Below are 20,458 nucleotides of genomic sequence, written 5' to 3'. Positions count from 1 at the left end.
TCCCACACGCCTCGGGTGGCTCTCACTCTCTGGCTGGCCTTCGGACGCTCTCACGTCCGCCATGTTAACCTTTCGCCCCCCTTGATTCCTTCATTTAAACCAGCTCTCCCGCACCCAAGCAGCAATTGGCTCGGAGGCCGGCCAACGCGGGCTCCGATTGGGCGATGACTGAATTCTGGTCCCACCTCTTCCCAGAAGCTGCGCGAGGCTCGAGAAAGACGTGGCCCCGCCTCCGCTCCCCCGCGCCGGGCTCCCATTGGTCGCTGCCCTGGGGCATGCGCAGTGGATCCCAGCCCTGTGCCCGGTTCCGTAGAAGCCCGGCTTTGGGAGTTTCAGGTGGTGGTTCCCATACCGCCTCGATGTGTCAGATTGTTCGCCTGGAAGGGGTGGAAGAGGGTGCTTACTGTTGTGGGTTAGTGAGGTCACACACCAGGGCGTTTCCACTGGAACCTTCCTAGCGAACCTAGCAGAGTTTTCCTGCCTGCACCCAGTCCTTTTTTTTTTTTTTTTTTTTTTTGAGACAGAGTCTTACTTTGTTGTCCGGGCTGGAATGCAAAACCCCAGTCCTTCTTGCTTCCATTTATTCTCCAGTTTATCGCACCGAAAAATGTTGCTTTGAGTTTGGATCAGCTGGAGTAGCACGGGCACAGTGGGCGTCTGGTCCTCCTTGTACCGTGCATTGCAGTGAGCGGCCTGTGGTCGCTGGATAATTTTACATCTTCTGACAAACAGTTCCAAAGTTTACAGCGGCTAAGAAGCCCTAAGTGGTGGGGCCTTTGACGCAGCTCGTGAAAGGGGATAAACACTTTCTCCAGTTTTCTGTGCACAAAGTGATGGTTTGGGAGCATTAGGCCTGGTCAGTTGGGGCAAGATTGCTGCGATTGACACCTGTTATTTAGTACACGTCGCTGGTGAGGTAGCCACTTACCTCTTCTGAAGGTTGAAATTTTTACATTTTATATAGTAAGTTAAAATAGAAGTATGTATTACAGGCATCATAAAAGTGTATATCAATATGTATAAATACATGATTCATAGGGATATAGGTGTAGATGATATAGATGGAGCAATGGGGCCCCAGTTCACTGCCTTGAGGTCAGTCACATGCTGGAAGGGAGAGATCTGTTGATCATTTAACGTGGTGCCCGAAATTTTAGGAAGCCTGACCCCTGAGGCCCCTGCCTTCAGTAGGCAGGGCAAATTTCCCTTAATTAGCCTGAAAACTCCAAGTCTATGCCCAGTGCTGCTCCCCTACTGAGAACACAAGCCAGCCTTTGAATCAGCTCTGGTCCTGAGGAAAAGTGTTATTTTAAGTGTGTGTGTGTATGTGTGTGTGTAGGGGATGGGGGTGCCAGGTATAGCACATCAAAGGTTCAGTTACAGCATAGGCACTTTGTCATCACTGGATGTTTCTGAGGGTGGCTGGCTTTGTAACATACTCCATCAGGAGCCGTAAGAGCTGAGGGGTGCATTGTTTTTGTCTGGGATCTTGTCCTAATGGTTACAGTATGGTATAACCAAACACAGAATAAACTATATAATCTCTTTTTTTTTTTTTTTTTTTTTGAGACAGAGTCTTGCTTTGTTGCCCAGGCTAGAGTGAGTGCCATGGCATCAGCCTAGCTCACAGCAACCTCAATCTCCTGGGCTCAAGCGATCCTCTTGCCTCAGCCTCCCAAGTAGCTGGGACTACAAGCATGCGGCACCATGCCCGGCTAATTTTTTCTATATATATTAGTTGGCCAATTAATTTATTTCTATTTATAGTAGAGACGGGGTCTCACTCTTGCTCAGGCTTGTTTCAAACTCCTGACCTTGAGCGATCCGCCAGCCTCGGCCTTCCAGAGTACTAGGATTACAGGCGTGAGCCACCATGCCTGGCCCAATAATCTCTTTTTGAGAAACACCCAAAAGCAGAACAATTAAGACAGGAGTTTACAAAGAAAATCTTTTTGTTTTTTAGTTCAGCATATTACAGGGATACAAATGTTTAGGTTACAGATATTACCTTTGCCCCACGTGAGTCAGAGCTTCAAGCGTGTCCATCCCCAAGACTGTGCACACCACAACCGTTAGGCAACCCATCCCCCCTACCCCTCCCTCCTGACACCTGATGAATGTTACTACTATATGTGCACTTACGTGTTGGTCAGTTGTCAGTTGATACCAATTTGATGGTGATACAAAAAAAAATCTTGGCCGGGCGCTGTGGCTCACGCCTGTAATCCTAGCTCTTGGGAGGCCGAGGCGGGCGGATTGCTCAAGGTCAGGAGTTCAAAACCAGCCTGAGCAAGAGCGAGACCCCGTCTCTACTATAAATAGAAAGAAATTAATTGGCCAACTGATATATATATATAAAAAAAAATTAGCCGGGCATGGTGGCACATGCCTGTAGTCCCAGCTACTCGGGAGGCTGAGGCAGAAGGATCACTCAAGCCCAGGAGTTTGAGGTTGCTGTGAGCTAGGCTGACGCCACGGCACTCACTCTAGCCTGGACAACAAAGTGAGACTCTATCTCAAAAAAAAAAAAAAAAAAAAAAAAAAAAAAAAAAAAAGCTAAAAAAAAAAAAGAAAAAAAAAAAAAAAATCTTAAGCTTAGAAATAAAGAATAAGTACAAGTACACGAATGGGCCAAAAAGAAGAAAAAGAAAAACAAAAAGAAAATAAAATAAAAATAAAGAATAAGGCCAGGCGGGGTGGCTCACACCTGTAATCCTAGCACTCTGGGAGGCTGAGGCGGGCGGATCGCTCCAGGTCAGGAGTTGGAAACCAGCCTGAGCAAGAGTGAGACCCCGTCTCTACTATAAATAGAAAGAAATTAACTGGCCAACTAACAATAAGAAAATGAACAACCTGTTTTAAAAATGGACAAAAGACCTGAACAGACACCTCATCAAAGAAGATGCGCAGATGGCAAACAAGCACACAACAAGATGCTCAGCATCATATGTCATTAAGAAATTGCAAAGTAAAGCAACAATGAGGTACCACTACACACCTGTTAGAACAGTGAAAACCCAGCACATTGACAACAAATGCTGGCGAGGATGAGAAACAACAGGAACTCTCATTCATTGCTAGTAGGAATGCAAAATGGCACAACCACTTTGGAAAACAGTTTTGTGGTTTCTTACAAAATTAAACACACTTTTACCATACTGCACAGCAATTGCATTCCTTGGTATTTGCCCAAATGACTTAAAAGCTCATGTCTACGCTAAAATCTGCACGGGGATGTTTACAGCAGCTTTATTCATAATTGCCAAAACTTGGAAACAACCAAGTTGTCCTTCAGTAGGTGAGTGGATAAACTGTGGGACATCCTGACAATGTAATATTATTCAGTGCTAAAAGGAAATGAGCTATCAAGCCATGAAAAGACATGGAGGAAACTTATATGCATATTATTAAATACTAAGTGAAAGAAGCCAATCTGAAAAGGCTACACACTGTGCGAGTCCAACTATATGACATTCTGGGGCAGACAAAACTATAGCGGCAGTTAAAAAAGATCAGCAGTTTCCAAGGGCTGAGAGGAGGGAGGGACAGGCGGAGCACAGAGGATTTTTAGGGCAGTGAAACTACTCTTTATGATACAATGGTGAGGATATGTCATTATACATTGTCCAAACCCACAGAATGTACAACACCAAGAGGGAACCCTAATGTGAACCCAAAACTTGGGGTGATAATGAATGGGCATATTCATCAATTGCAACAAACATACCACTCTGGTGGGGGTGGTGATAGTGGGGGAGGCGTCCTGTGTGTGGGGGGAGGAGGGATACGGGGAAATTGAGCACTTTCTGCTTAATTTTGCTATGAACATATAATTGTTCTAAAAAATAAAGTTAATTTTTTAAAGAAAGACAAATTTCAAAACAATGATTCCATGGTCATTTAGGCATATTGACATTCTGAGTTTATAAACAAGGCTATGGTTATAAATAAGGTATGTTTATGGTCAGTGGAAGCTATACATTTTGTTGCAAACTGCTTCCTCAAAAAGTCTCTGAACTGCACATTTGTGAGCACGAATCAAGCTGAATGGATACAGTAAAAAACACTGTCCCTTGGTCTTCTCAAATGTAGGGGTCATTACAGGGTAAAAAGGAAGCCGTTACTCTTTTGTCTTCTTCATCCAGTTCCTACAGAGAAGGACAATTCGTAAACTGTTTTTGAGGGTATTTGTTTGACACCATTAATTCTTGTCATGCAATGCTTTTCTCTTTCCGTTCTCAGCATGGCAAAAGAGATGGAACAAAGAGAACTCCAGGCCTGGCTCAGTGAGTCTTCTTGGCCTTCTGTTAAATTCCTGGCTTTCTAATTGGGCACCAGCTGGGGAGGATCCCTGCTGCTTCCCCTGCCCCCCTGCCCAGGCCCCTTCTCCCTGCTGCTCCCCCCTGCTCTCTGCTGCTCCCCCCTGCTCCCTGCTGCTCCTGGGGCTTCCTGGGCCTCATGCAGCCTCCTCCCCACCTCAAGGGAGAGGAAGCGCATGGGTCTGTCCGACTGAGCTGAGGCTAAGTGCTCTCAAACCAGAAACTGCATCTGTTAGCTCATTTCAGAGTGACCTCCTAAAAGTCGCCTCTTGGCAACCCCCAGGCGATACAAGAGACTCCTGCTGCCACCCTCTGGGGAAAATGAATAACCAAAGTCAGTGTTTGAAATCAGAGGGGAAAACAAACATTGGGATGTCACTGAAAATTCATCCTTTCCATCAATTCCTTTACTAACCAACTGACATGTTTGGAATCTTCACGTGAGAAATTGCATGTGTTGTAGGCCTGTAATCAGCGACTGAATTCTACAGCCTTTGCTTGGTTACGGTTCTCCAGTGATTCCAAAGAGACTTGAGATTGTTTTTCAAAAAATACTTATTAAATACTTTGTTGCCTGTGGCAGTTTGTGAGAATGAAACAGGCCTGGGATCTCCTGTCTGGAAATTTGTCATTGCAGAAGGGCCCAGTAGTGTAAAGACATCTGTTTGGCCGAATCCAACATGCATTAATATTAAGTAAAAATACCAATTTTTTTTTTAAAGAGAAGGGCACAAGGGTACAAAAAAAAGAGCAGAGTCGGAGTGAACCAATATAGGGGTGAAAAGCTATTTCTCTTTAACATATTCTGAGCAGAGACACATGCATTTTGGAAACAGGGTTAAGAAACGGTAGAAAGCAAAGAATGGGGTTGCCAGAGAATAAGATTTTGACAGTAGTTGAGACTGAATCCCAGGTGGTTAATTAAACAAAGCCCATTAGCCAAGAATTCAAGCTTTCCTACACTGTACTCCTTCCGTCATCATCATCATCATCATTTTTTTAACTGTTACATTATATATTATTTACTTCCTGGCAGCTACCACCTAGTGGGGCACCTATGGTTCTAATTCCATTGTTCGCAGAATTCTTGTCCTTTTCTCTGTTTCTGTGTGTTTGTAGGGCCAAGGGAGAAAGATGACAAGCCTGGGCCACAGGGCAGGAAGTGAAAAATCAAACACATGACAACCACTTTCTTAGAAGTGCCCTTGGCTTCCAGCAGCTGGAGAAACCCCTAGCTAACCTCTCCACTCCTTGTTTCTTCTTCATCCCTCAAAGATTGCCCCTGGCCATTTCTTTCAGGCCAAGCCTAGCACTGGACCCCCCTTTGAGCTATTATCTATTTTGGTTTTGTTCTTTTAGAAAATCCACCCTTCTGCAAATATTGCTATTTTTCAGAGATAATATAGAGAATATTGGTGACTTTATTATAAGTTATTAATATATAATATATACATTTTGAAATGTAAGAAAATTAAATGCATACTATGGACACTAGTCAAACTTTTTTACAAACTAATGGATCCTCCTTCCTCCCCCCAAGCAAACCAGGTATAACTGTGGATGTGGATGTGTGAGAGGGGGCACAGGTTTGCCAACTTTCAATTCTGCCAAGTTAGGACATTAAACAAACTAACAAAGCCTCAACTTGTAAGTATTTTATGAAAGAAAGGACACTGTTTTCACATTCAAAAAACAGAAGGGACTTAGTCTCAGAATAAAGGCAGGCCATCCTCTGGAACTTCAGAGAAGAAAGCAAGAATGGGTGTGATTGCTAAAATAGATTTTTTTTTTTTTTTTTTTTTTTGAGACAGAGTCTCGCTTGTTGCCCAGGCTAGAGTGAGTGCCGTGGCATCAGCCTAGCTCACAGCAACCTCAAACTCCTGGGCTCAAGCAATCCTCCTGCCTCAGCCTCCCCGAGTAGCTGGGACTACAGGCATGCGCCACCATGCCCGGCTAATTTTATATATATATTAGTTGGCCAATTAATTTCTTTCTATTTATAGTAGAGACGAGGTCTCGCTCTTGCTCAGGCTGGTTTCGAACTCCTGACCTCGAGCAATCCGCCCGCCTCAGCCTCCCAGAGTGCTAGGATTACAGGCGTGAGCCACCGCGCCCGGCTGCTAAAATAGATTTTTAACGTTCTCATCACAAAAAACATGATAAACTGGTGCAATGATGGATATCTTGATGAGCTTGATTGAATCTTTCTACAATATATACATAAATCAAGACATCACATTGCAACCTCTAAATATCCACAATTATTGTTTGTCAATAAAAATTTAATAAAAATAATAAAAAGCATGGGAGTGAAGATGTCAAAGGCCAACCAGGAGAGTGAGAAGAAGGTAAAGACACTCCCAGATTTCCAGATGCTACAGGGTGAGACAGCTGCTGAAGGAATAAGGAAGTAAGTTGGGGGTACATGGTAAGATGTTGACAGACCTTTGAATAGAGATGGGGATTTCCCGCCAGAGGCAAAAAAATGTATTTGTGGTGGTGTTAAGGCCCAGGGGCACCTGTGGGCCAAGATCTCTTCTTGGTGTCAGAAATTGGCATGGCTGCACCTGTTATGGTAATGCTTTGGGGGGAACAGACATAGTACAAGAGCCATGGTGCATTTGTGGAAGCCTGGGAGGTCAGATCGTAGGCCAAGAAAATGAAATGTTTCTCTGTGAAGACCCACAGGAAAGCTTCTTCTAACTCTAATAACAGGTCCTTGAGGAAGTCAATCTTTGGTTGGGAGAAAGGTGGTGGTGGCGGCATGCCCAGCCAGTGCTTCTTATCTATGGCTCGAGGGTGAAGACCTGGGCTTATCTTCCATGCACAGACCATGGTTGCTGCTGCTGTGGTCGCTGGGGCAAGATAAACCTGTGTTGATCGCTCCTAGTTTTGGGTTCTCTCTCTCTCTCTCTCACATTGTGGAAAGAACACAACATGAGATCTATCCTCTCAACAAAATTTTAGGCATACAATAAATATAGTATTGTTGGCCTGGCCGGTGGCTCACACCTGTAATCTTAGCACTCTGGGAAGCCGAGGCAGGTGGATTGTTCGAGCTCAGGTCTCTACTAAAAATAGAAAAATTAGCTGGGCATGGTGGCGCATGCCTGTAGTCCCAGCTACTCGGGAGGCTGAGGCAGGAGGATCGCTTGAGCCCAGGAGTTTGAGGTTGCTGTGAGCTAAGCTGACACCACGGCACTCTAGCCTGGGCAACAGAGTTGAGACTCTGTCTCAAAAAAAAAAAAAAAAATACAGTATTGTTAACTACAGGCATTACGCTGTACAGCAGATCTCTAGAACTTCTTCATGGTGCATAACTGAAAGTTTTCACCCACTGAGGAACAACTCCTCATTTCCCTCTTCTCTCTGTTTCTATGAGTTTGATACTTTAGATATAAGTTAAATTATGCAGTACAGTCATGCACTGCATAATGACGTTCAGTTGATGATGGACCAAATGTACAACGGTGGTCCCATAAGATCATAGTGAAGCTGAAAATTCCTATCACCCACCTAGTCATATTGCAATGCATTATTCATGTGTTTGTGGCCATGCTGGTGTAAACAAACCTACCTCCCTGCCGGTCGCATAAAAGCACTGTGTAGCACATACAGTTATATACTGCATATGACACTCCATAAGAATAACAAACGACTATGTTACTGGTTTATGTTTTACTACACTATACTTTTTTTTTTTTTTTTTTGAGACAGAGTCTCAACTTTGTTGCCCGGGCTAGAGTGCCATGGCGTCAGCCTAGCTCACAGCAACCTCAAACTCCTGGGCTCAAGCAATCCTCCTGCCTCAGTCTCCCAAGTAGCTGGGACTACAGGCATGAGCCACCATGCCCAGCTAACTTTTTCTATATATTTTTAGTTGGCCAAATAATTTCTTTCTATTTTTTTAGTAGAGACGGGGTCTTGTTTTTGTTCAGGCTGGTTTTGAACTCCTGACTTTGAGCGATCCTCCCGCCTTGGCCTCCCAGAGTGCTAGGATTACAGGTGTGAGCCATCGGGCCTGGTCGCTGGTATCTACTTTTATTCTTTGTGAAACCCAAAGCACTAACCTCTTTAGGGATACCACAAGCAGATATTCAGTGTTATGGAGGGAGGGTCTATACTATATTTTTAAACATTACTGTAGCACGTATTCCTTCTACTTATGAAAAAGTTAACAGTAAAATAGCCTCAGGGAGGTCCTTCAGGAGGTGTTCCAGAAGAAAGCATTGTTGTCATAGGAGATGACAGCTCTGTGGATGTTACCGCCCCTGAAGCCCTTCTAGGGGAACAACGGGTGGAGGTGGAAGACAGTGATATTGATGATCCTGACCCTGTATAGGCCTAGCCTAATGTGTGTATTTGTGTCTTAATTTTTAACAAAAAAGTTTAAAAATTAAAAAAAAATTAAAAATAGAAAAAAGCTTATAGAATAAGGATATAAAGAAAGAAAATATTTTTGTAAAGCTGTACATTCTGCTTTAACCTGAGTGTTATTGCAAAAGAGTCAAAAAGGTTTTGGGTTTTTTTTGAGACATAGTCTCGCTTTGTTGCCCAGGCTAGAGTGAGTGCTGTGGCGTCAGCCTAGCTCACAGCAGCCTCAATCTCCTGGGCTCAAGTGATCCTCCTGCCTCAGCCTCCCAAGTAGCTGGGACTACAGGCATGCACCACCATGCCCGGCTAATTTTTTCTATACATATTAGTTGGCCAATTAATTTCTTTCTATTTATAGTAGAGATGGGGTCTCGCTCTTGCTCAGGCTGGTTTCGAACTCCTGACCTCAAGTAATCCACCCACCTCGGCCTTCCAGAGTGCTAGGATTACAGGCGTGAGCCACCACACCCGGCCTAAAAGAGTCAAAAAGTTTTAAAAAATCAAAAAGTTAAAGTAAAAAATGTTACAGTAAACTAAGGTTAATTTATTATTGGAGAAATAAAAATATTTTTATAAATGTGGTGTAGCCTGAGTGTACAGTGTTTATAAGGAGTACAGTGGTGTACAGTAATGTCCTAGGCCTTCACATTCACTCACCACTTACTCACCCAGGGCAACTTCCAGTCCTGCAAGCTCCATTCGTGGTACCACTTTTTATCTTTTATACCATATTTTTACTGTACCGTTTCTATGTTTATATACACAAATACTTAGCGCTGTGTTATAGTTGCCCATAGTACTCAGTACAGTCACACGCTGTGCAGGTTTGTAGCTTAGGAGCAAAAGGCCACCCCATATACCCTGGGGGGGGCAGTTGGCAGTACCTCCAAGTTTGCGTGAGTGTGGTCTATGATGTTCACACGACGACAAAATCACCCAACGATGCGTTTCTCAGAACGGATTCCTGACGTTAAGCAGGTGTGACTGTATTTGTTCCTCTGTGCCTGGCCTGTTACACTTAGCATCATGTCCCCAGGTTTCATCCATGTGGTTGCATATGGCAGGATTTCCTTCTTTTTTAAGGCTGAATAATATTCCATCGTATGTACATACGACATTTTCTCTACCCATTTGTTCTTCAATGGACATTTGGGTTGTTTCCATACCGTGTCTATTGTGAATAATGCTGCGGTGAACAGGGGGGTGCAGATATCCCTTTGAGACAGTGGTTTCCTTTCTTTTGGATATATACCCAGAAGCAGGATTGCTGGATCATATGGTAGTTCTATTTTTATTATTTTGAGGACCCTCAATATGATTCTGTATAGCAGCTACACAATTTCACATTCCCATCAACAATGTATAGGGATTCCAGTTTCTCCATATCCTCTCCAATATTTATTATCTTGTTTAAAAATAATAGGCATCTAAAAGATGTGAGGTGATATCTTGTTGTGGTTTTTTCTATTCTTTTTTAAAGACAGAATCTTGCTGTTTTGCCCAGGCCGGAGTGCAGTGGCGTCATCACAGCTCACTGCAACTTCAAATTCCTGGGCTCGAGCTTATGCAGTTGGTGCTGCAGGGTACAGGATAGCCTTGCTCACACATCTGGCAGCAGGCAGGCCGCTGGGTCTAGCAGTGTTCTGCAATGGGTTGGCTTATCTCTGCTCCAGCAGGCTGGCCTGGGCCTACTGTCCCCAAGAGCAGCATATGTAAGCACTTCCCAGGCCTCTGTTTACCTTACAGTTGCTATTGTGCCATGGGCCAAAGCAAGTTCTAAGGCCAGCTTAGATTCAAGGGGTGGAGAAATAGACTCCACTTCTTGATGGGAGGCTTTGCACAGGAACAGAGATACAGTGAGTGGTGAATTCAGGCCATTCGGTAACCTACTACAAATAGGTTTGATTTCTAAGCATTAAATGCTTAGAGGCCTGTGGGTGTTACTTAAGTTGATTATGAATTTTATGTTTGTCAAAGTGTGCAGACAGAAAGCCTATAATTTAACTGAATCTTCTTGCTTTTTTACAGGAATTTATTTTGCTTTTAAATGGAATTTAAATGCTTTTCACAAATTTATTTTGCTTCACATTATCTGATTCTCAGTATGATGCTGAATTGCGGCACAAAAAGGAAACTGCCTCTAAAATCACCTCCTTCTAAAGTCACATTTAGATTAGAGGAAACCATGGACCTTTTAGGACTTTCTTTGGAAAACAAAGACCTTTGCTTCAGAGGCAATTCTCCAGGCTGAGCCTACATCTGATTCAGATGGGGCTAAAGTTTCCTGTAACTTCACCCCAACGTTGGCTCATATAGGTGGTGGCCTGGGTTGGGAGACATTTGTTCACATGTTTTATGGAACTTAGGTTGATGGAGGAAACTTGGGTTGCAAGGATTAAAGAAGCAAACGACAGCCTGAGACATCCATCCCAACTGTTTTGCCCTCCCATCAGCACCTCCATTCTGTACCTGGGCGTGTGTGAACCCTCTTTGCACAAGCAAAAGGATTGAAATGGCTGAGCTCCATCTATCATGGAATGAAATATATTAAGAGAATAAAGGATAAGAAAATCACATGATCGTCTCAATAGACATTTGATAAAATCCAACATATTTTCATGATAAAAACATATGACAAACTAGGAATGAATGCGAACTTCCTCAACCTGATAAAGGGCATTTACAAAATATCTCTAGCCAACACTGTAATGGTGAAAGACTGACTGCTTTCACCCTAAGACTGGGAAGAAGTCAAGGACATCCACTTTTACCATTGCTAGTCAACATAATACTGGAAGTCTTAGCCAGTGCAATAAGGCAAGAATAAGGAAAAAAGGCATATAGATTGGAAAGGAAGCAATTAAACAGTCCCTAGTCACAGACAAGATTGTCTATGTTAAAAATCTCAAGGAATCTACAAAAATCCCCAAAACCTCTTAGAACTAATAAGTAAGCTTAGCCAGGTGACTGTATACAAGGTTGACAAACAAAAATTAATCATATTTCTATATGATATCAATGTACAATTGGAAACCAAAAGAAGTACAATAGCTCAAACAAAATAAAATATTTAGTTTTAAAGTTAACAAAATCTGTGTAGGAACTATATACTGTAAACTACAAAATGTTGAAAGAAATCAATAAGGCCTAAACAAATGGAGAAGACATACTGTGCTCAGGGACTGGAAGACTCGGCATAGGAAAGATGTCAGTTCTCTTTAAATTGATTGAAGTATTAACACAATAACAATCAAAATCCTAGTAGCAGTTTGTGTAAACATAGACAAACTGATTCTAAACTTTATATGGAACACAGAGGAACTAGAATAGCTAAAAAAATTTTGAAAAGGAAGAATAAAGTTGGAGGAATCACACTACTTAAATTTAAGACCAGGCGAGTGGCTCATGCCTGTAATCCCAGCACTTTGGGGGGCTCAAAACAGGAGAATCACTTGAAGCCAAGAGTTTCAGACCAGCCTGGGCAACATAGCAAGAACCTATCTGTACAAAAAAAAAAAAAAATAGTCGGGCATGATGGCACCTGTAGCCCTAGTTACTCAGGATGCTGACATGGGAGGATTGCTTGAGCCCAGGAGTTTGAGATTACGGTGACCTATGATTGTGCCACTGCACTCGAGCCTGGGTGACAGAGTGAGATCCTATTTCTAAAAATATAATTAAGACTAACTGCAGAACCACAATAATTAAGACAGTGTGGTACTTAGAAGGATAGACTCCTAGATCTATGGAACAGAATAGAGAATTCAAAAATAGAGGGGAGGGGAAAAGAATTCAAAAATAGACTTGCACAAATATTGGCATTTAATTTTTTACAAAATTGCAAAAGAAATTCAATGGTGGCAGGAGAGTTTTTCCAACAAATGGTGTTGGAACAATTGCTTATCCATATACAAAAAAAAAAAATGAGCCTCATTGGATCATAAATCTAAATGTAAAACTATCAAACTATTAAAAGAAAACATAGGAGAAAATCTTTGTAACCAAGTGTTAAACAAAGAGTTCTTAGATATGACCAAACACCATAATCCATAATAGGAAAAAGTGATGAAATTAAACATCAACATTTAAAAATTTGTGGGCCGGGCACGGTGGCTCACGCCTGTAATCCTAGCTCTCTGGGAGGCCGAGGCGGGCGGATTGCTCAAGGTCAGGAGTTCAAAACCAGCCTGAGCAAGAGCGAGACCCCGTCTCTACTATAAATAGAAAGAAACTAATTGGCCAACTGATATATATATATAAAATTAGCCGGGCATGGTGGCGCATGCCTGTAGTCCCAGCTACTCGGGAGGCTGAGACAGAAGGATCGCTCGAGCCCAGGAGTTTGAGGTTGCTGTGAGCTAGGCTGACGCCACGGCACTCACTCTAGCCTGGGCAACAAAGCGAGACTCTGTCTCAAAAAAAAAAAAAAATTTGTGCTCTGTGAAAGATACCATTAAAAGAACGAAAAGACAAGCTACAGACTAGCAGAAAATATTTGCAAATTACATATCAGACAAAGGACTTGTATTCAGAATATATAAAGAACTCTCAAAACTTAATAATAAAACAAACTAGATGCTTTTGTAGTTCATAAGTGTGATGATTCATGCTCATGTGTGAGATGTGCCTCCCTCAAACCTTGTTAGCATTTCAGCACATTACCCATGTGACATGAAAAAAGAAAAAAAAAATTAAAATGGGGAAAAGGTTTGAATAGATACTTCACCAGGCTAGGGAAGGTGGCTGTAATCCCAGCACTTTGGGAGGCTGAAGGGGGAAGATAGCTTGAGGCCTGGACTTTGAGACCAGTCTTTTTTTTTATTTCGGCATATTATGGGGGTACAGATTTTAAGGTTTCAATAAATGCCCATTCCCCCCCTTTGCCCACAAGTCTGAGTCTCCAGCATGACCATCCCCCAGATGGTGCACATCTCACTCATTATGTATGTATATACCCGCCCCCCTCCCCCCTCCCACCTGCCCAATACCCTATTACTGTAGTACCTGTGTTAGACCAGTCTTGGCTACATAGCCAGACCCTGTCTCTAATTATTTAGAAAAAAAGTCAAAACAAGGAAATAACATTAGCAACATTGTTTTAAGGGTAAACAGATGAAATGAGGGTGTGAAATAGTGTATATGGTATTTTAATTGTATGAAAGAAAAAATATTATATATTGTTTATAAATGTTTACAGCTATACTTAAATATATTTTACAAGATGAGTATTATATAGATTGTACTGATGAATCCTGGACATTTTGTATCCATGCTCATATATATTAGATATAATTAACTGTATGTAAATAGATATAGTATGAAATTATGCAAATCAAGGCAATAATAGTGGATATATTTCTAGAAAGTTAGGTTGAGAGTTGAGAAACTTATTTGATATGTTTCTGTATTTCTGAATTTTTCACTATAATTGTTACGTTTCTATTTATTTATTTTTTCTATTTTATTTAATTAATTTATCTATACTTCTTTTTATTTTTTTTTTATTTTTTTTATTTATTTATTTATTTTTTTTTTTGAGACAGAGTCTCGCTTTGTTGCCCAGGCTAGTGTGAGTGCCGTGGCGTCAGCCTAGCTCACAGCAACCTCAAACTCCTAGGCTCGAGCAATCCTTCTGTCTCAGCCTCCCGAGTAGCTGGGACTACAGGCATGCGCCACCATGCCCGGCTAATTTTATATATATATATCAGTTGGCCAATTAGTTTCTTTCTATTTATAGTAGAGACGGGGTCTCGCTCTTGCTCAGGCTGGTTTTGAACTCCTGACCTTGAGCAATCCGCCCGCCTCGGCCTCCCAGAGAGCTAGGATTACAGGCGTGAGCCACCGCGCCCGGCTATACTTCTTTTTAATATAAATTTTTTTTCTTCACTACAGTGCACGTACAGTTACATTTTTATTTAAAATTGTGTAAAATATGCATTCACAAGTTAACGTGACTGGAAAACTGCATGTTATCTAACAGTATGACAGAAGTGAAAAATACCATCCAAAATGATATGTGGAAGTAAGCCTAGTTTTATAAAAATATTTATGTAAATATAAACATGGACATTGAGAAAGACATAAACATTGAAAGTACAGAAATAAATTATTCCTCGTGTGTTGGGTGTATGTTAGCCATTTATTTCTCCCTTGTAGTTTCTTCTTTTCTGAAAAACTTGTAAGCCTCATGGATGAAGTTTTTCTAAAGATAAAACACTGTCTCTGCATTGGCCTAGGCAAAGAGTTTATGAAGAAGTCCCCAAAGGCAATCAAAGCAGCAACAAAAATAAATAAATGGGACACGATGAAACTAAAAAGCTTCTGCACAGCCAAAGAAAAAGTCATGAAAGTAAACAGACAACCTACAGAATGGGAGAAAATTTTTGCATCCTACGTATCTGATAAGGGGCTGATAACTAGAATATACTTAGAACTCACGAAAATCAGGAAGAAAAAATCAAATAACCCTATTAAAAAGTGGGCAAAGGACTTGAACAGAAACTTTTCTAAAGAAGACAGAAGAATGGCCAACAAACATATGAAAAAATGCTCAACATCTCTAATCATCAGGGAAATGCAAATCAAAACTACAATGAGATATCACTTATCTCCAGTGAGAATGGCCTTTATGGAAAAGTCTCCAAATAACAAATGCTGGCGTGGATGTGGAGAGAGAGGAACACTCCTACACTGCTGGTGGGACTGCAAACCAGTTCAACCTCTGTGGAAAGCAATATGGAGATACCTTAAAGCGATACAAGTGAATCTACCATTTGATCCAGCAATCCCATTGCTGGGCATCTACCCAAATGATCCAATGACACTCTACAAAAAAGAGACCTGCACTCGAATGTTTATAGCAGCACAATTCATAATTGCAAGGCTGTGGAAACAGCCCAAGTGCCCATCAATCCAAGAATAGATTAATAAATGTGGTATATGTATACCATGGTGTACTATTCAGCTCTAAGAAACAATGGTGATATAGCACATCTTATATTTTCCTGGTTAGAGCTGGAACCCATACTACTAAGTGAAGTATCCCAAGAATGGAAAAAGAAGCACCACATATACTCACCAGCAAACTGGTATTAACTGAGGAGCACCTAAGTGGTCACATAGGTACTACAGTAATAGGGTATTGGGCAGGTGGGAGGGGGGAGGGGGCGGGTATATACACACATAATGAATGAGATGTGCACCATCTGGGGGATGGTCATGCTGGAGACTCAGACTTGTGGGGGGAAGGGGGCAAAGGGCCTTTATTGAAACCTTAAAATCTGTACCCCCATAATATGCCGAAATAAAAAAAAAAAAAAAAAGGCCTGGTGAGGTGGCTCACGCCTGTAATCCTAGCACTCTGGGAGGCCGAGGCGGGCGGATTGCTCAAGGTTAGGAGTTCAAAACCAGCCTGAGGCCGGGCGCTGTGGCTCACGCCTGTAATCCTAGCTCTTGGGAGGCCGAGGCGGGCGGATTGCTCAAGGTCAGGAGTTCAAAACCAGCCTGAGCAAGAGCGAGACCCCGTCTCTACTATAAATAGAAAGAAATTAATTGGCCAACTGATATATATATATAAAAATTAGCCGGGCATGGTGGCGCATGCCTGTAGTCCCAGCTACTCGGGAGGCTGAGGCAGAAGGATCACTCAAGCCCAGGAGATTGAGGTTGCTGTGAGCTAGGCTGACGCCACGGCACTCACTCTAGCCTGGACAACAAAGTGAGACTCTGTCTCAAAAAAAAAAAAAAAAAAAAAAAAAAAAAACCAGCCTGAGCAAGAGTGAGACCCCCGTCTCTACTATAAATAGAAAGAAATTAATTGGCCAAAAATATATATATATAAAATTAGCCGGGCATGGTGGCGCATGCCTGTAGTCCCAGCTACTCAGGAGGCTGAGGCAGAAGGATGGCTTGAGCCCAGGAGTTTGAGGCTGCTGTGAGCTAGGCTGACGCCACGGCACTCACTCTAGCCTGGGCAACAAGCGAGACTCTGTCTCAAAAAAATAAAAATAAAAATAAATTAAAAAAAACACATACAAAAAAACACTGTCTCTGAAATGAAAACAAAGGAAATAGGATACTCTGGTTTCTCTTCAGATCGTTATAAATGTTTCGCCTTTTAAAGGAAATAGGAAGCAATGAAAAGCTATTTAATAGTAGCAAACAGGGCTCTCATTCCAATGGTAAGTGATAAAACCACAAGGCAAAACTGTCCCTCACCTCGGACTGGATTCCACGCGCGCACACACACGCACAGACGTGTGTCCCTCTAGGTGAGCATTGTAGAGTGCACACTGATGAACTGATGGGCACCCTCTGGCGAGCCATGTGAGGACCTGTGCCAAATAGCTACTTTCTACTATAAGTCGTTATTTGGCATACCTGGCCTAGCCCAGAGGTTCTGAAACTTTAGTGCCCATCAGAATCCCCTGGGAGGATTTGTAGAAACACCGACCACTGGGTCCCATCCTCAGTTTTGGGCTCTGTGGGTCCTGGGGCAGGGTCTGAGAATGTACATTCCTAACAAGTTCTCAGAGATGTGGCTGCTGCATGTCTGCGGACCCTACTTTGAGAACCACTGGCCTAGCGTCTGGGTCAGCAAGTGGAGGACACCGGGAGGCTGCAAAGGGCATGAGGCCTGGGCCTTGTGGCTTGTTGGCTGGAGATGTCCTCCTACGGGCTGGCCTAGGGCTCCCTGGAGTTTGGTGTCCTCAAGCTGGCAACTTCCAAACAAGAAAGCTGCGGGGGGAATCTCACGTGCAGTGAGCCAGTGCGGCCTCACATAGCTCAGGCTGGGCAGAAATGGAATTCTAGGTGTGATGTCTGACTAGAGCTCGCAATTTAGACCTCGGAATGATCTCGATGCAAAGAGGAAACAAAAACTGCCTTAGTGACAGCAGCTGCAGCGGCGTGAGCAGGGGAGGGGGGAGGGGCCAGGTTGCCCACAGAGTGGGCGGAAGGCTGCGGGCTCTCCAGCTACCTTCTGGGCTCCGGGGCGTTTTTTTCAGACCCGAAGGGCGGGAGGAGAGGCAGTGTATTTGGGGCTGGAGGAGGGAGTGCGGGACTTTTTGGCCTTTCTGGAGCAACACTGCCACCAAGAGGAAACTGTGATATTTGAGTCTCAAGACGTGAATAAACAAGATAAGCCTGCGATGCTAGAAAGGAGAAGCCATGAAAAAAAGAGCCAGCGGACGCTGGGCGTGATGGCGCCTGAAGTCCCAGCTGCTCCGGAGACTGAGACAGGAGCTCGAGGCTTGCAGTGAGCTATGATCGCACCTCTGCGCTCCAGCCTGGGCGACAGAATGAGACACTATCTCTTAAAAAAATAAAAAGTCCAGAAGCCAACTTGAAGACGATCCCTACTGATTGAAGTGAGACAATTTAAGCACTATGACTATAATTGGCTTCACATCGCGGTTCTGCCACTTACTCACTGTGTGATCCTGGGCAAGTTACTCAACCTCCCGGTGACTCATCTGTACAATGCGGATAATAGTACCTATTTCATGGGGTGTTAATTAATTCATATGTGGAAAGTATTTAGGGCCTGTCTGCTGGGTCCAGGAAACTCTTTGCAGTTCCCAGAAATGACACATTGTGTATTTGCCTACCCACGCAAAACTTACTCAGTTTGTCAAGACATTACTTAATTCTGGCTCTCCACATACAATTTAAGACGGTATGGCTAGCAGTGTGGGCCTGAGTCATGCTCTCAATATAGGTATAGAACAGTGTTTACAGCTTTTGCCTCCATAAAATTATTTTTATGTTATGGAAAATTTCAAACATAGAAAAGTACAGAGAACAGTATAATAAAAAAGTATTTATCACCCAATTCAACATTTATCAGTTCACAGCCAACCTTGTTTCTTCTATGTCCTCTACCTACTTCCCCATCCCCATTGGATTGTTTGGTTTGTTTGTTGATTTTATTTATTTATTTATTTCAGAGACAGGGTCTCACTCTGTTGCCCAGGTTGGAGTGCAGTGGCATCGTCATAGCTCCATGGACCCTTGAACCCCTGGCCTCAGTTGATCTTCCTGCCTGGATCTCAAAGTTCTGGGATTACAGTTATTAGCCACCATGCGGACCTGGCCTTCCCACTGGAGTATTTGGAAGCAAAACTCAGCTATCATTTCATGTTTTCCATAAATATCTCAAGATGAGGCCGGGCGCGGTGGCTCACGCCTGTAATCCTAGCACTCTGGGAGGCCGAGGCGGGCGGATTGCTCGAGGTCGGGAGTTCGAAACCAGCCTGAGCGAGACCCCGTCTCTACTAAAAATAGAAAGAAATTAATTGACCAACTAAAAATATATACACACACACAAAAAAAAAATTAGCCGGGCATGGTGGTGCATGCCTGTAGTCCCAGGTACTTGGGAGGCTGAGGCAGGAGGATCGCTTGAGCCCAGGAGGAGTCTGAGGTTGCTGTGAGCTAGGCTGACGCCACGGCACTCACTCTAGCCAGGGCAACAAAAGTGAGACTCTGTCTCAAAAAAAAAAAAAAAAAAAAAAAAAAAAATCTCAAGATGTTTCTGTAAATGATAAGAACTCTTTTGAACAAGTCATGATCATACCCATAAATTGTGATCATATCTCAAAAAATTAACAAAAATTCTTTAATATCATTAATTATCCAATCTTTTGTCTCTTTCTCTTTATTTACCAATTTTCAAGATAATGAGTTGCCTCATTAGCATCCTCCAAAGGTGGCCAATGAGGCAAAGGTAGCATCTTTACGTTCTCGCAGCTAGTTGATATATTTCAATTTATTGTAGTTATTGTTCTTTTTGATGGTCAAATTGCCCCATCTTTGGCCAGTGAGCCTTTTAAACTTGCTTGATATGAACCCAGTGATCTTCTATAACTTCTTTCTTTTTGGTATGACACAATTTTTAAATTAGTATATAATTTTATAATATAATGATTATATTGACATGGCTCAAAATTCACGAATAGTATGGTATATTCAGACAAATCTAGTTTCTATCCCTGTCTCCTCCACCTTCTTCTCTCTCTCCTTCCATAGAAACCATGTTATCTTACTTTTTGAAATGTATTACTTTTTAAACAGCTGATTATATATTTTTGGTTTACCTCTGTTAAAAAATATATAGACAGCTATATTTTTTTAGCAGTAAACATCAGTGTTTGGGATGTTTCATTTATTTATTTTTTATTTTTATTTCAAAATGTTTATGGGGATACAAACATTTGGGTTACATCTATTGCATTTGCACTGCCTGAGTCAGAGCTACAACCGTGCCCCTCCCATACCATGCACATGGCCCCCTTTAGGTGTGAGTTTACCCATCCCCTCTTCCCACCCCACCTGCCTGGTCCCCGATAAATATTAATATGATAAGTGTACATAAGTGTTGATCAATTAATACCAATTTGATGGTGAGTACATGTGGTGCTTGGTTTTCCATTCTTTGGATACTTCACTTAGTAGAATGATATATATATATATATATATATTTTTTGAGACAGAGTCTCACTCTGTTGCCTGGGCTAGAGTGCCGTGGCATCAGCTTAGCTCATAGCAACCTCAAACTCCTGGGTTCAAGCAATCCTTCTGCCTCAGCCTCCCAAATAGCTGGGACTACAGGCATGCACCACCATGCCCGGATAATTTTTTCTATTTTTGGTAGAGACAGGGTCTCACTCTTGCTCAGGTTGGTCTCGAACTCCTGAGCTCAAACAATTCACCCACCTTGGGCCCCCAGAGTGCTAGGATTACAGGCGTGAGCCACCTCACCCAGC

At 42.6% G+C, this 20,458-nt stretch overlaps 1 pseudogene; it reads left to right on the top strand.

Moving 5' to 3' along the window:
• The first annotated feature begins 13,268 nt into the window (after positions 1-13,268).
• On the top strand, positions 13,269-13,365 carry LOC142866149 (uncharacterized; annotated as a pseudogene).
• The last annotated feature ends 7,093 nt before the right edge of the window (positions 13,366-20,458 follow it).

This window comes from Microcebus murinus, chromosome X (genome assembly GCF_040939455.1).
Source record: "Microcebus murinus isolate Inina chromosome X, M.murinus_Inina_mat1.0, whole genome shotgun sequence".
Lineage (NCBI taxonomy): Eukaryota > Metazoa > Chordata > Mammalia > Primates > Cheirogaleidae > Microcebus > Microcebus murinus.
This window is presented reverse-complemented; position numbering and strand designations above follow the sequence as displayed.